Raw genomic sequence first — 17906 nt, forward strand, 5'->3', positions numbered from 1 at the left:
AAGGCGGTGGCTAGAAACGGTGAAGGATTATGATTGTGAAATACGTTATCACCCGGGAAAGGCTAATGTAGTGGCCGATGCGCTGAGCCGCAAATCGGATTATACCCCAATACGGGTACGATCAATGCAACTGGTTGTGACTTCAAGCTTGCTTGAACAAATTCGAGAAGCACAAGATGAAGCTGTAAAGGCAGAAAACTGGAAAAAGGAAAGAATTATCGGCCAAGTTAAGGATCTAGAGGTGGGCGGTCACGGCCTGAAGACTCGCTTTAATAGAATCTGGGTCCCTAACACATGTGGGGTTAAAAAGCTTCTACTCGATGAAGCTCATAAATCCCGCTATTCCATTCATCCGGGAGCGACCAAAATGTATCAAGATTTGAAGCAAAACTATTGGTGGCCCGGAATGAAGCGGGACACGGTGAAATACGTGGAAAAATGTTTGACGTGTCTGCAAGTCAAGGCAGAACACCAAAAACCATATGGTAAACTTCAGCCGTTAGAAATTCCGGTTTGGAAATGGGAGCAAATTACGATGGACCTATTGACCAAACTGCCTAAAACAAGTCGAGGTTTTGATGCTATTTGGGTAGTAGTGGATAGGTTAACCAAAAGCGCTCACTTTATTCCCATTCGTGAGACTTATACTTCGGAGAAAATGTCGGAGGTTTACACCAACGAAATCATAGCAAGACATGGGGTACCGATATCCATTGTGTCGGACAGAGATACCCGGTTTACTTCAAAATTCTGGCGTGAATTCCAAGAACAGATGGGAACTAAATTGTTCCTTAGCACTGCTTACCATCCACAAACGGATGGGCAGAGCGAAAGAACAATACAGACATTGGGTGATATGCTACGGGCTTGCATTATCGACTTTGGGGGTAGTTGGGATGTTCATTTACCTTTGGTCGAATTCGCATATAACAATAGCTATCACGCGAGCATTAAAATGGCCCCGTATGAGCTATTATATGGCAGAAAGTGTCGGACTCCGGTATGTTGGGGAGAAGTGGGTCCGCGGGGGCTAGCGCCAACCGATATAATCCGAGCTACAAACGCTAAAATTGATATAGTTCGGGCACACTTGAAAGCGGCTCAAGACCGGCAAAAGGCATACGCAGATAAAAGAAAAAGGCCAATTGAGTTTCAGGTTGGCGATATGGTCATGCTAAAGGTTTCCCCATGGAAGGGTATCATTAGATTCAGAAAAAGGGGGAAGTTAAGCCCGAGATTTATTGGGCCATTTAGAATCACTGAACGGGTCGGTAAAGTGGCTTATCGACTTGAATTACCTGAAGAGTTGAGTGGAATTCATAGCACATTCCACGTATCACATCTTCGAAAATGTTTGGCCGACGAAACGGCTCATGTCCACTACGATGACATCGAGGTGGATAACAGCCTCAACTATGCGGTAAAACCAATTGCGATTTTAGATCGTAAGGAGAAAAGTTTGAGGAACAAGATAATAAGTCAAGTCAAAGTCAAATGGGAGCATAGAAGGGGCTCGGACACTACATGGGAGTCTGAGGAAGAAATGCGACGACTCTACCCCACATTATTTGGTACGTAATTCGGTTTTGGGGACGAAACCCCTTTTAAGGGGGGTAGACTTGTAACACCCCAAAAATATAAATCCTTATATTAAAATGAAAGAGATTTAATAAACAAGAATTAACCAACTAGAAATTTTAATTTAGTTAAAATTGCAAATCTTGAAATAACTCATGATAGAGTTAAAACACTTAAAACTTAGGGATGGATCAAAGTTAAGGGACCAAACTTAGCAAAACTGAAACCTTGTTTACTAATGTTGTAGTAAACACCAAACATACACAAAAGTGTATGGCTGGGTCGATCAAAACACAAGGGAAATCAGAAGTTCTCTTCAAGAACCCTAGTTCACTAGAATTTGAGCAATTGGAGGTCCAATTCAGTCCCAAATCGAATTCCAAACACAAATTAGTGATCACCTCGTCATAGGGATCAAAAGGTATGTAAAATTTAGTGAAAATCCTATAACTTGAATTTCTCATGAAATTGGGAAATCTGAAAATTTGATGTGCATGTGTGTTATTTGGCTAGTTTAGAACTGATTTGGTGTTTTAGGGGTGAAGACCCAACCAATTCCATGTGAAAACATGACCAAATTCAGGAAACTCCATGAACACCTTGAAGGTGGGTTGTGGGTTTTACATGAAAATGATGAACACTAGGTTTTAGATGACTACCATAGTGTAAATTGATCATAGAAGATAACTTTTAATAAGAATATGATGTTACATGCTTTATGAGAATTTCTTTGATAGTGAATTAGCAAAAAAATGAGCTAAGGACTTGAATATGAATGACATGAAAATTCTGCCCTCAAGGTGTTTGTAGAAATGCCTCAAAGAGGGCTGATAAATAGAAATTTAAAGCTTAAACGCCTAACTAAGATGTTCCGGTATATTATGCGAAATGATGTCTAAAAAGGGTTCTAAATTGGTCTTGAATTGAACTCTATAGGACAAGATACCGGGACGTCGAGCGGACAAGCCGGTGGTGATTCTCGTTTGAAGGGCGTGCGCTAAGGTATGTAACATGTCTCGTTACATTATGTAAATTTTAGATCGTGGTAGCGGATTATAAAAGTTCTAGTTAAATTGGATTGGAGCGAAGGCGTTGTCGTATTTGAATACTAATATGAATAACGAATCTAGCTCGTTGGTAGTTGCCATGAAGGAAGGAAATTCCGTAGGTAAGCCAAACGGGTCAAATAATCAAGTAAGCATGTTCTATATTCCGAACATGATGAATTGATGTATGTAGTGGCTGTAGTATGATGTACTAGAAATATTAGACCCTTACTACGTTGATAATGCAGAATGTTGAAAACCCGAAAGTTGGAATTTTGGTTGAAAGGCTCAAACCAAACAAAAGCATGAATTCCCAGGTGCTACCGTAAATTACGGTGACACCGTAATTTACGGTAGAGGGTTTTGATTTACGGTGGTTCTCTCCTGTGTTACGGTGTAACCAGAAATTTCCAGCACTCACCGTAATTTACGGTGGTACCGTAAATTACGGTGGAGCCTGGAACACTTTTATTTTCTTATCCTTTTAATGGGGGGTGTTAAGTCTTAAAACCTTATCATTCTTAAACCTCAAGAACTAATGATCTAATTGATGATTCTCAGGTAATTAGAAGTCACGGATGGCGATCAAGCGACATGATGAATGAACCGAACACTCCACTTCGAAGCTTCCGCTATGTTAAACTCGTTAAACAGTGTTTCGTTTGTTGTAGTCAAAGTCTTAAACTACAATATTACGTTCTTCTTTTGTTCTTAGTAGGCTAACTAGTAAAAGTTTTGAAACTTATGTAATTCCCAATGGCTTTTGGTATAAAATAGTTATTATATCCTAGTTTAAATATAAGGGTGTAACATTCGGGCATGTGTTATCGATTTCGGCAACAGCTGGGAAAAACATCTCCTGTTAGTGGAGTTTTCGTATAACAACAGTTACCACACCAGCATTCAAGCCGCTCCATTCGAGGCATTATACGGGCGTAAATGCCGATCACCTCTCTGTTGGGCAGAGGTGGGCGATAGTCAGATCACAGGTCCAGAACTTATAGTTGATGCTACTGAACGGATTGCACAGATACGACAACGCATGGCGGCAGCTCATGACCGTCAGAAAAGCTACGCTGATAAGCGCAGGAAACCGCTCAAGTTCCAGGTTGGGGATCAGGTGCTACTCAAAGTCTCGCCCTGGAAGGGTGTAGTTCGTTTTGGCAAACGAGGCAAACTCAATCCACATTACGTTGGACCATTCGAAATCATAGAAAGGATAGGCAAAGTGGCCTACAAACTGAACTTACCAGCAGAACTCGGTGCAGTTCACAACGTTTTCCACGTGTCGAATCTGAAGAAGCGTCTGTCAGATGAGACCCTCATAGTTCCTTTGAAGGAGCTCACTATCGACGAACAGTTGCATTTCGTCGAAGAACCAGTTGAAATCACGGACCGGGATGTTAAGGTCCTCAAAAACACCAGAATACCTCTTGTTCGAGTTCGTTGGAACTCCCGTCGTGGCCCAGAGTTTACCTTGGAACGAGAAGACCAAATGGAACTCAAATATCCCCAGTTATTCCAGAACAATGCAACTACTACTGAGGCTGAAGCTACTACAGAATTTCAGGACGAAATTCCAAATCAACGGGGGGATGATGTGACACCCCAGGAAAACCAGTGAACTATACAACACAACTAGCTTCCTCAGTAACCGCATGCCAAATTTCGGGACGAAATTTCTTTCAAGTTGGGGATAATGTGACAACTCGAGTTTCCAAGATTCCTTATTCACATTTATTGCACGTTGACTGTTTAGTTGCTTGATTGATTTCCTTGTAAATGTACACTGGATTATAATTCGAGATGATTGCTTGATATGCTATGTGTTTTGTATAAAGTGTTTGGTTTGTGAACTTGTAAACTGTTTAAGACTTTAACAACCCGACGAAACACAAGTGTGTTTCGCCATAACTCACACGACGAAACAAGTAGTGTTTCGCCATAAGCTCCTCCGACGAAACAAGTGTGTGTTTCGTCACACACATCTCGACGAAACAAGTGTTTCGCCGGCCCAACGATTCGCTGAGGCCCAGTAACGGCCCAGTATGTTACACCAGATATTTATTTAGTTCTACGGGCTATTCGTCACAACTTTAGCAAACCGAAACCCTAGAGCCCCCTCTCTGCCAACAGACGGCTGCTCCCATTCACTCGAAGCTCTTGACGATTTCCCCTCTCTCCAAACCTTTGCTAATCTCGTATCTATTTGGTTAGTATTCCGTCCTTGTGATTCGATTCTTGTTATGTTTTGAATGATTGTTATACATACATGTTATTGCGAATGATGTGCACATATATGCGGATCGACTGTGATGTGGTTTTGTCATTGATTGAATAGATTAGTATGGTAGGGATTCTTATAATCTGATGATATGATCGGTTGTGTTATGTCTACCGTTTATGCTCAACTGTTGTCGTATATTCTGAACGATCTAGTGAATAAATGATGCACTTTGTATGAATCAATGGTTCGGTATCTTACAATTATTGGCCGAGTTGTTATGTAACTGTTGTTGATAATTAGGGTTCATGCTAGGTATTGTGTACCATAATGTAATTGGAGGTATCAATGATTACTAACTGTATGAATTGCTGTATGATTGATGAAGCTGTTGACGGCTGTTAGCAATGATTAGGGTTTCTGTGATTGACTGTTTAATTGACGTAACTGACACCCCAGACGAAACACAGGTGACGGTGAAACAGATGTGTTTCGCCGAAACCAATGTTGACGAAACAAACATGGCGAAACACAAAGTGTTTCGCCGAGACCATGTACGACGAAATAAGCATGACGAAACATAGGTGTTTTGTCGACGAGGGTTCACGGCGAAACAAGGGGGAGTGTTTCGCCGAATGAGTAATCTGCACAGTAACATAGTTTGAATCTGTTAAGACTTAACTGGGTTAACTAACTGTTGTTAGATGATACGCATGACTTGTATGATTTTGAATACGTGTTTAGTGCTACTTGGTGATCATTGCTTCAATACCACTGTGATTGTTTGAGCATACATGAACTTAGTGAACATAAACTGATTATGTATACATGCGCACTTTAGGACTTGACTGATTATTTGCGAGCACATACTTTAGCATACCGAGCAAACCAAGGTGAGTTCACACTCTTACCAAGGCATGGGATTCCCGGGGTTGGGAATGAGATTGAATGATTACTTGTACTTACATTGTTACCGGAATTACGTACCACTGACCTCGTTAGGGGAAGGTCACTTATAGATACTGCTAGACTAGTGATACATGGGAAGTCCCCACTAAACTTCGCACACATGCCTGGAATGGCCGTGATACAAATACTAATCTTCGCACACATGCCTGGAATGGCCGCGATACAAATAGTAAACTTCGCACACATGCCTGGAGGGCCGCGATACAAATATAACTAGTCTAGAATACATGGGAAACTCCCACTAATCTTCGCAAACATGCCTGGAGGGCCGCGATACAAGTATATACGATACACGGTTACTAAACAAACAAACGGTTTACGAAATGAATAGTATAACTAAACAATCAACTGTGAACTCGCTCAACTTTGTTGTTGACTCGTTGTTACATGCCTTACAGGTCTATAGGTACACATGGAGCTTGCACTGGGAGGCGCGGTCGTTGTGGACATGGATCGTGGATGCTTTGTTAAACATTTATGACCTTTCAAACTTATGACTTAAGTTGGTTTTTACATTTATGCTTCCGCTACACACTTGATTATGTTTTGGTTTTTGAACACCTTTCGTATTGATGAATGACTTTTACTTATTACTGTTAACGTTCAATATGATGTGTGGCTTGATCCTGGTCATGTCACGCCTCCAAGCGGTGGTACTCCGCGTGTGGATTTTGGGGGTGTGACAGATATGTCCACCCAAATCGCACTCACTCGGGTGTAGACTATATACAAAATGAATGTTGTAAAACATCATTCCCGTCTTTATTTTATTACTAACAATGACAATTTCAAGTTTCTAATTCCTTTACATACGAAGAGTCGGTTTGGCTAGTTGTGTATTATCTTTAAAGAGATCATATGTGTCAAAAACACGTTGAAACCGTCAAAAATATATAATTTCAATAAATATTGATTCTTAAATCGTTTTAGTCAAATTAAGAAGTTAGAAATTATGTACAAGCCAAAACGCGTGTAAAACGTTGCGTTTGACATGTTGGCATCTTGTCACCTCTATCTATACTTATAAAACACCCAATCATGACAAGCAAGCATGAAGTGATCAGCACCACGGCTTCGGTTCCAAAACGGATATTTATCGGCTATGACATTAATATAGTCGATGACAGTGTTCTTCATATCACTCCAAAGTCGGGTTTCTCTCTCAAAAACATAATGAACGATCGACACAATGCTAAACGGGAGGAAGAAAAGATGAGCTTCATCAGGGTCTCTTGTACGAAACCGACTAATTTCCATATCGTTTATGAAGATTCCTTCCATTCCAAGAATCCCATCACAAGGTGCATCGTGAAAAACTGGTAAGTTGCCTTCTTCATAAACATATATATTCAGTTCTTTCTCCATCACTAGGTAACTCCTATGCAAAATTTACCTTTTTTTTTTACTATAGCAGCAATTAAAATTTTAACATTAAAAATATCTAAACAAATATATATGGGACACCAACACAATTTTTACTAGGAAGAAGTAGTTAATACACGTAACTAATTCGAAGATGAAAAATACTTTTCAAATAAAGGAGATTCGGTGTAATATCTAAAGATAAATGACACCCGATACAAGTTGGTATAAAAGTTAAAGGACAAATCGTGTAATTTACTCTTAAATATGGGGGGGGGGGGGGTCCTACTTGTGATGGTGTAGCGTGGATGTTCACCATGAAATGCCGCCACGCAAAGTGCTAAGAGGTTTCCAAATGGGTATAAATACAAATGATACTGTCATTTCTTTAAAGTTTGTTAAGGACCAAACTTATTAGAAGATGATAAAAGTAATTAATGATGGAATTGTTTGCAAAATAACAATGACTGATCCTTATCGTGTATGCAAACATATTTCTTTAATGTTTGTTAAGGACCAAACTTATTACAAGTTTTTTTAAAAAATATGTTTTCCGCTGCCAGGACTCGAACCTGGGACTCCTGGGTTGCAGGAGCCGAAACATCAAATGTTTGGCTGTGTTGTGCTACAGCAGAATATGTTACTTATAGTGCGTTACAATTCTATTTATACTTACAAAAATCGGACCCGTAAGACAAATGAAGCATACAACAAAAGGTTTGTGAAAATAAATATGAAACCATTCTTTTATTTTCTTTAACAATAGCAAACGAAAACGGTAAAATAATCTTAACAGAAGTTTTAATAATACCACGTCCTTTTTTTAATATTTTATAAAAATACAAACAGTGGCGAATTTTGAAAATTTCAACCGGGTGGTCAGAAGTCATCAGACCTAAAAATTCTATATAAGTATTTTTTTTTATAAAACCAGGGGTCAAAAACGTATATACCTAAAAAACTATATACGAAACGTACATACGTAACACTACTGAGTAAAAAGTTCGAGGGTTGGGCACCCCTTCCGGTCCCTTGAAAGCTACGCCCCTGAACTGGTGCTAATCGAACGGTTGATGATGAAGATTATGCGCCTTCTGGTACGGTTTATTGGAACCATGATTTGTTTCACAGGTATCTATCGCTTTCAGTTTTTTTGGTAGATTATTCGTAGTTACCTTGTTCGTTTCTCGAAAATGAAGTTTCTTTGTCAAAGAGTGTGCTTCAATTGGCGATTTTATAATTTGATAAATATAAATAAATATACTACTGTTAGAAAATAATAATTTGATAATAATAAATATACTACTGTTAGAAAATAATATCACTTGCTTGAAAAAGAAATAGAAAATGAAATTTCGAATTTTTCTTTTATTTATTTTCAACGATTTTATAATATAAACAGTTTGAATCACACCGTATCCACGGCCTCTAGTCCCACATTTTCTGTCTGTACGATCCGGTCGTGAAAACAATGTATATAAATTGATAAATTACTTACATTATGTTATATGTATGCATGGGCTTAGGATAGTAGGGGCGGCCGCCCCCCCCCCCTCCCCCGAACTTTTCGCTCAGTAGTGGAGATTATATAGTTTTCGTATATAAATTTTTGGGTATATACGTTTTTGACCCCCTGGCTTTATAGAAATATTATGGTATATACATTTTCGACCCCGCGGTTGGAAATCTCAAGCTTCGCCACTGATTGCATGAACTTGAGGATAAGAAATCAGAGGTCAACAAAAGGTGATAATAGATTCTAGAGTAAACTGCAATTTTACCCATTGGGGTTTTGGCCAATTGGCACTCTGACCCCTCCCCCCTAACGAAATAATTGCAATTTTACCCCCCAACGTTGATGTTATGTCGCACTTTTACCCCCGACCTCAATTTTGTTAACTGATCTGTTAGCTTTAATTTGAAATGACTATTTTATCCTTTAATTTTACCTCCCAACATTCCTGTTATGTCGCACAATTACCCCCCCCCCCCCCCACTGGTAAATTACTAAATTGTCCTATGATATTACCCCCTATACTTTGTGTTTAGAAACAATATTACCCCCTGCAACTTCCAAAACCCTTCCCGCCAAAATCAGAAACCTATAAGTATACTCAAAATCAAACCTGTTCTAATAGAAGATGTTTTACCTATACGATATTACCTTTTTGAAGTGTAAAAAAAAAATACTCAAACAATGACATGATACAAGTGGGACAATCAAATGAGCTAAGAACACGAGCATTGAGCACTTACTTTCAGATGGCACTACTCCAGCTTGACATATACAGCTCCAGCTTGGTGACGTGACCTTGTCGTCCCAATCAGTCAAAAACCCAATTAAACCTAGGTAGCTAGGGTAAGTCGGGTATCGTATCCACGAAGAGCATGTGGTCAATATCGCATGACCCGTTCGATTAGCTAGACTATTTACAAATAATGTACAAAGTGATTATGAAGAATGCTAATTTTATTTGTTTGTTTGGTTTTGAAAATAAATCGGATTGAACCGACAAATTGATGTTATTCTTAAAACAATGTGTGATTAATTAAGATTGTAAACTAAACTAAAAAGTTGAGATAAGAATTAGGAATACGAATCACACCCGGTTCGATAATTGCAAGACCTAGGGTTCCTACATGTTTTAACTTGATTCAATTGCATATAGTGATTAACGGACTACTATCACGAAACTTAGGTGCCAATTGCTATCTACGTCTTAGACAACGGACCACAATGCACTTCATTACCTCAGACATGTAAATCCTAACCTAAGATAAGGCATAATTGCACATAACCATTTCGCAAAGTCATAACTTTATCATCGTTCGACAATTCACGAATTCGAAACAAATGCAAGACAATTATCCAAGGTTCAAATACTAAACAATTTGTCACAAAATCAAATCAAAATACAAATGCATAAACCCTAGAAAATCTTACAACATCTACATCGGGGTGAAACCGAAGAGACTAGCCGCTCATGGTTGGGTGGACGCGATCACCGGCCGACGAACACGAACACGGAGCCATGACCTTGAGCCTTGAGGAGTGGTGGAGGTTAGGGTTTGAAGATTTTATGGAGAATGATTGAAGATGATGGAAAAAATGGTTTTCTTTCCAATGAATGGGAATCGAAGGAATAACAAAGTGTAACTCCCCCTTTTTCAAAATTCAATTTTTCTCTAAAAAATCCCGTTTTTACCAATCAGCCAGTGTGCAGCAGATAATGCGACAATTTCTGGACTTTCAAAACCTTATATTTTGATTCGTCTCGTCGAGCTACCCCAAATGCATATATTATAAGCCCCGAAACTCATTTTCTAGCTTAGGATAAGCCAAAATGAAGATTGGACTGTTTCTGACGCAGAGTTCAGCTCAGTTTTGCCTCTTTTTGCATTTTCTTCAATTATGTTATCTCTAGCATCCGTCCAAAGCTTCAGTAATTCTCCAAAATGCACCTTAAACCCGTCAATGCCTGCAAAACACAAACCATATCAAAGTAGTGTATTCTAGAATGTAACTTCGTGTAATTAACCGAAATTAAAACCATTAAGCTAAGGAATTTTACCAACCCATCACATCCCCACACTTGTCTTTTTCTTGTCCTCAAGCAAATCTGTTTTTCACTTTCACGTGGGTCGAATGAAAACACACTCCCCATTCCCGAGACTAAGGTTAAGGTCTATTGTCATGCACGGTTCAAACTTTTTACAATTTCCGACATATTTAGCAATAAATGATTAATCATGTAAAATGGTTATCCAAGATTAACCCGCCCTTAAAACTCGCAATTCATACATATCCCTCACAATGTTCACTCGACTCGGTTTACAAGTTGGCTAATTTTAATGATGTATTAGCACTTTCAAAGTAATCACTCAAAACCGAATAGAACACGTACCCGCATAGGCTTGCAACTTAATCATTCTCCACCACCGAACATGAATACTAAGCACAAGTCAAAAGATCTTTGGAGGGTTGTAACGGGGCTAGGTTAAGGGTATGAAATAGAATGTTTTTTTTAAGTTGCTAAGGTGATGAAAAATTCGATTTTTATTACAAAGCAACTACTCTAAACAAAACTAACTATAGACATCAACTACGAGGCAACAATTTTTTTTTTCGCTCTTTTATTCAACAACTAATAACTCATATTTTTGTATTTTCTCAACGATTTTCTATTCTCTTTTTTTTTGCAACATTTTCCGATTGTTTTTTTTTTTTTTTTTTTTTGCAAACACAACTATACAAACAAATAATCCTACAATTGAATTTTCATCACACGAGTTTAAAAGAAACGGTTTAATGGTTATGGGCTAAACGGGTTGTCAAACGAAAGGTTTAGGCTCAAAGTGGGCGACTAGGGGATTTGTTTAAGGATAAATAATTGGTTTTAAAGGAAAAGGTTCACCTAATGCCTTAATCATTCTCGTGCTTGTATTTGGTCTATGATCTCAAACGTATCAAAAGATGCAAGTTCTACAATACATGACTAATGGTCCACTCAAACAAAGAAACATAAATATGTAATTCTATGATGTAAAAGTGGCTCAAAACCTCACATATATAAAGGGTATGATATGTGATATGCATGATGTACTAGTTTCTTAGGCGAATTATTCCCAAATAATCACCCGCTAAATACCCGTAATGCTACTAATTTGAACTTGACCATGACAAAAAGCCAAATGTGTTGTGACATCCCTCGTTGACTTAGTTACTTGTGCTTTAAGATCGCTTTCGAAACAAGACATTTTTGAAAATTTTTTTAAATTTTCCCCCATCCCCACACTTGAGGTAAACATTGTCCTCAATGTGTAGTGTTTAAATGAACGGGTCAAAATCGAAAACTTTTACTACTCCCCCATCCCCACACTTGAGGTACATGTACTCAATGTGTAAGAACTAGAGTTTTAAAACGCACAAGGGATGTGACACGGCTAACCTCCCCAAAATTTCGCCCCGAAAAATAAAATACAATTTACAATCCACTTATTTGCTAACTAAAAAAAATCAAAAGTAAAAAGAAACGTATGCACCTGATTTTTCTCATTTCTCGTGTGCTCTTCTTCTCTTCAAAAAAGCGGTCGTCCCACGAACATAATGTACCTACAAATATTAATCCTTGTGTAGAAGCATGCTTCTCACAACCATTAAAATTTATTGGCTACCTAGTTCTACCACTTTTATGAAATTATTACCAAGTCATAAGTTAATTCACTTTGATTTATGTGGAAAAATAATTTACAATAACAACAAACCTAACTCACTTTCGTAGGAATCACGGTTGCATTTAGCTTATGCAACAAGCCCTTTTAAACCTCCCGATAGCTCGAGAGGACGAGTAGGTCTCGTGAGGGTTATATAGGGAACACACCCACAACGTTCATTTAACTAAAAAAAATAAAATAAAACAAATAATAATACAAACTCTACAACAATTATACCTGATTTACCTCTCATGGTGGTCGAAGTGCACATTTGCCTACCGAGTTTCCAACATACGCTCGGTAGTTGGCATGCCGGATCCATTCTCTTTTTATTTTACACGGCATGCGTATTAAACTACTTTGGGGTCGTTTCTTGACGAATTGTCCAATGTCTTGCAAGGCCACCCTTCGAATCCTTATACCCGCACACGCATCCCCAACTTTGTTGGTTGGAGTGATAAGTTTAGGAGAAGGAGAGATATGACTTTGAGCTTCTTTCGGATCCGATTCGTCTTACGATGTCATGTCTTCCGCTCGGTTCAAACATTCATTTTCTTGCTCCAGAAGATCTATAACCTCTTCCACCACATCACCATCAACCAGGGTACCATTAGCCAAAACCTCTTGGTCTCGCCTAAGTTGGGCCATCTCCTCGGTTAGTTGACCAACCTGAATAACCAAAGCCTCAAATGATTTGTCTCTCTGCTCGTCTTTCTTTTTCATTTCTATCATCATGTCCATAATCATATCGAGCTTAGAGTTTAACGAATCTTGAGGCTCCTCGTATGTCGGCTGAGGGGAGTCATGATAATAGTCATCATACTCCTCCTGGTAACTCAGGAAATGTGGCAAGTCGGGTTCATAGTTGTTGTAACCCTGCTCTTGCTCATAATGGTAATCCATCTGCGAATAGTAATATTCTTGGTAATATGGTGGTGATGGTCTATCATATGGATAGTGTGAGGATGGACCATTGAAATCTTCATAATCCGCCCTCCTATATTCATACAATCCGCTGAGGTAGTCTTCCCGATCCTTGTTGGCTTGAACTTTTTCGTAGAAAACAGAGCAATCCTCTAAATAATGCTCTCCACTTCCGCAACACTCACAGGGATCATCATCTACCCAGTTCATATTGAAAAGTAATTCCTGCAAAACATGTACCTGCACACACAAGCTCGACTACCCAAAGTAAAATCACAAAAATACAAGAAAACTAACACTAAAATCGAACAAGTAATGAAATACTAAGCGCACTAGCTCCCCGGCAGCGGCGCCATTTTGACGTGACTTTGTCGTCCCGATCAGTCAAAAACCCAATTAAACCTAGGTAGCTAGGGTAAGTCGGGTATCGTATCCACGAAGAGCATGTGGTCAGTATCGCACGACCCGTTCGATTAGCTAGACTATTTACAAATAATGTACAAAGTGATTATGAAGAATGCTAATTTTATTTGTTTGTTTGGTTTTGAAAATAAATCGGATTGAACCGACAAATTGATGTTATTCTTAAAACAATGTGTGATTAATTAAGATTGTAAACTAAACTAAAAAGTTGAGATAAGAATTAGGAATACGAATCACGCCCGGTTCGATAATTGCAAGACCTAGGGTTCCTACATGTTTTAACTTGATTCAATTGCATATAGTGATTAACGGACTACTATCACGAAACTTAGGTGCCAATTGCTATCTACGTCTTAGACAACGGACCACAATGCACTTCATTACCTCGGACATGTAAATCCTAACCTAAGATAAGGCATAATTGCACATAACCATTTCGCAAAGTCATAACTTTATCATCGTTCGACAATTCACGAATTCAAAATAAATGCAAGACAATTATCCAAGGTTCAAATACTAAACAATTTGTCACAAAATCAAATCAAAATACAAATGCATAAACCCTAGAAAATCTTACAACATCTACACCGGGGTGAAACCGAAGAGACTAGCCGCTCATGGTTGGGTGGACGCGATCACCGGCCGACGAACACGAACACGGAGCTATGACCTTGAGCCTTGAGGAGTGGTGGAGGTTAGGGTTTGAAGATTTTATGGAGAATGATTGAAGATGATGGAAAAAAATGGTTTTTTTTCCAATGAATGGGAATTGAAGGAATAACAAAGTGTAACTCCCCCTTTTTCAAAATTCAATATTCCTCTAAAAAATCCCGTTTTTACCAATCAGCCAGAGTGCAGCAGATAATGCGACAATTTCTGGACTTTCAAAACCTTATATTTTGATTCGTCTCGTCGAGCTACCCCAAATGCATATATTATAAGCCCCGAAACTCATTTTCTAGCTCAGGATAAGCCAAAATGAAGATTAGACTGTTTCTGACGCAGAGTTCAGCTCAGTTTTGCCTCTTTTTGCATTTTCTTCAATTATGTTATCTCTAGCATCCGCCCAAAGCTTCAGTAATTCTCCAAAATGCACCTTAAACCCGTCAATGCCTGCAAAACACAAACCATATCAAAGTAGTGTATTCTAGAATGTAACTTCGTGTAATTAACCGAAATTAAAACCATTAAGCTAAGGAATTTTACCAACCCATCACATCCCCACACTTGTCTTTTGCTTGTCCTCAAGCAAATCTGTTTTTCACTTTCACGTGGGTCGAATGAAAAACACACTCTCCATTCCCGAGACTAAGGTTAAGGTCTATTGTCATGCACGGTTCAAACTTTTTACAATTTCCGACATATTTAGCAATAAATGATTAATCATGTAAAAATGGTTATCCAAGATTAACCCGCCCTTAAAACTCGCAATTCATACATATCCCTCACAATGTTCACTCGACTCGGTTTACAAGTTGGCTAATTTTAATGATGTATTAGCACTTTCAAAGTAATCACTCAAAACCGAATAGAACACGTACCCGCATAGGCTTGCAACTTAATCATTCTCCACCACCGAACATGAATACTAAGTACAAGTCAAAAGATCTTTGGAGGGATGTAACGGGGCTAGGTTAAGGGTATGAAATAGAATGTTTTTTTTTTAAGTTGCTAAGGTGATGAAAAATTCGATTTTTATTACAAAGCAACTACTCTAAACAAAACTAACTATAGACATCAACTACGAGGCAACAATTTTTTTTCGCTCTTTTATTCAACAACTAATAACTCATATTTTTGTATTTTCTCAACGATTTTCTATTCTCTTTTTTTTGCAACATTTTCCGATTGTTTTTTTTTTTTTGTTTTTTTTTTTTTTGCAAACACAACTATACAAACAAATAATCCTACAATTGAATTTTCATCACACGGGTTTAAAAGAAACGGTTTAATGGTTATGGGCTAAACGGATTGTCAAACGAAAGGTTTAGCCTCAAAGTGGGCGACTAGGGGATTTGTTTAAGGATAAATAATTGGTTTTAAAGGAAAAGGTTCACCTAATGCCTTAATCATTCTCGTGCTTGTATTCGGTCTATGGTCTCAAACGTATCAAAAGATGCAAGTTCTACAATTCATGACTAATGGTCCACTCAAACAAAGAAACATAAATATGTAATTCTATGATGTAAAAGTGGCTCAAAACCTCACATATATAAAGGGGATGATATGTGATATGCATGATGTACTAGTTTCTTAGGCGAATTATTCCCAAATAATCACCCGCTAAATACCCGTAATGCTACTAATTTGAACTTGACCATGACAAAAAACCAAATGGGTTGTGACATCCCTCGTTGACTTAGTTACTTGTGCTTTAAGATCGCTTTCGAAACAAGACATTTTTCAAATTTTTTTTAAATTTTCCCCCATCCCCACACTTGAGGTAAACATTGTCCTCAATGTGTAGTGTTTAAATGAACGGGTCAAAATCGAAAACTTTTACTACTCCCCCATCCCCACACTTGAGGTAAACATGTACTCAATGTGTAAGAACTAGAGTTTTAAAACGCACAAGGGATGTGACACGGCTAACCTCCCCAAAATTTCGCCCCGAAAAATAAAATACAATTTACAATCCACTTATTTGCTAACTAAAAAAAATCAAAAGTAAAAAAAACGTATGCACCTGATTTTTGAGCTCATTTCTCGTGTGCTCTTCTTCTCTTCAAAAAAGCGGTCGTCCCACGAATATAATGTACCTACAAATATTAATCCTTGTGTAGAAGCATGCTTCTCACAACCATTAAAATTTATTGGCTACCTAGTTCTACCACTTTTATGAAATTATTACCAAGTCATACGTTAATTCACTTTGATTTATGTGGAAAAATAATTTACAATAACAACAAACCTAACTCACTTTCGTAGGAATCACGGTTGCATTTAGCTTATGCAACAAGCCCTTTTAAACCTCCCGATAGCTCGGGAGGACGAGTAGGTCTCGTGAGGGTTATATAGGGAACACACCCACAACGTTCATTTAACTAAAAAATATAAAATAAAACAAATAATAATACAAACTCTACAACAATTATACCTGATTTACCTCTCATGGTGGTCGAAGTGCACATTTGCCTACCGAGTTTCCAACATACGCTCGGTAGTTGGCATGCCGGATCCATTCTCTTTTTATTTTACACGGCATGCGTATTAAACTACTTTGGGGTCGTTTCTTGACGAATTGTCCAATGTCTTGCAAGGCCACCCTTCGAATCCTTATACCCGCACCCGCATCCCCAACTTTGTTGGTTGGAGTGATAAGTTTAGGAGAAGGAGAGATATGACTTTGAGCTTCTTTCGGATCCGATTCGTCTTGCGGTGTCATGTCTTCCGCTCGGTTCAAACATTCATTTTCTTGCTCCAGAAGATCTATAACCTCTTCCACCACATCACCATCAACCAGGGTACCATTAGCCAAAACCTCTTGGTCTCGCCTAAGTTGGGCCATCTCCCCGGTTAGTTGACCAACCTGAATAACGAAAGCCTCAAATGATTTGTCTCTCTGCTCGTCTTTCTTTTTCATTTCTATCATCATGTCCTTAATCATATCGAGTTTAGAGTTTAACGAATCTTGAGGCTTCTCGTATGTCGGCTGAGGGGAGTCATGATAATAGTCATCATACTCCTCCTGGTAACTCAGGAAATGTAGCAAGTCGGGTTCATAGTTGTTGTAACCCTGCTCTTGCTCATAATGGTAATCCATCTGCGAATAGTAATATTCTTGGTAATATGGTGGTGATGGTCTATCATATGGATAGTGTGAGGATGGACCATTGAAATCTTCATAATCCGCCCTCCTATATTCATACAATCCGCTGAGGTAGTCTTCCCGATCCTTGTTGGCTTGAACTTTTTCGTAGAAAACAGAGCAATCTTCTAAATAATGCTCTCCACTTCCGCAACACTCACAGGGATCATCATCTACCCAGTTCATATTGAAAAGTAATTCCTGCAAAACATGTACCTGCACACACAAGCTCGACTACCCAAAGTAAAATCACAAAAATACAAGAAAACTAACACTAAAATCGAACAAGTAATGAAATACTAAGCGCACTAGCTCCCCGGCAGCGGCGCCATTTTGACGTGACCTTGTCGTCCCGATC

General features: G+C 38.6%; 1 pseudogene; it reads right to left on the minus strand.

The window, feature by feature from the left end:
* LOC110895366 overlaps positions 1–13527 on the minus strand; it is a 41001-nt pseudogene extending 27474 nt beyond the window's left edge.
* Positions 13528–17906: the final 4379 nt, after the last annotated feature.

The sequence above is a fragment of the Helianthus annuus genome, chromosome 1 (genome assembly GCF_002127325.2).
Source record: "Helianthus annuus cultivar XRQ/B chromosome 1, HanXRQr2.0-SUNRISE, whole genome shotgun sequence".
Lineage (NCBI taxonomy): Eukaryota > Viridiplantae > Streptophyta > Magnoliopsida > Asterales > Asteraceae > Helianthus > Helianthus annuus.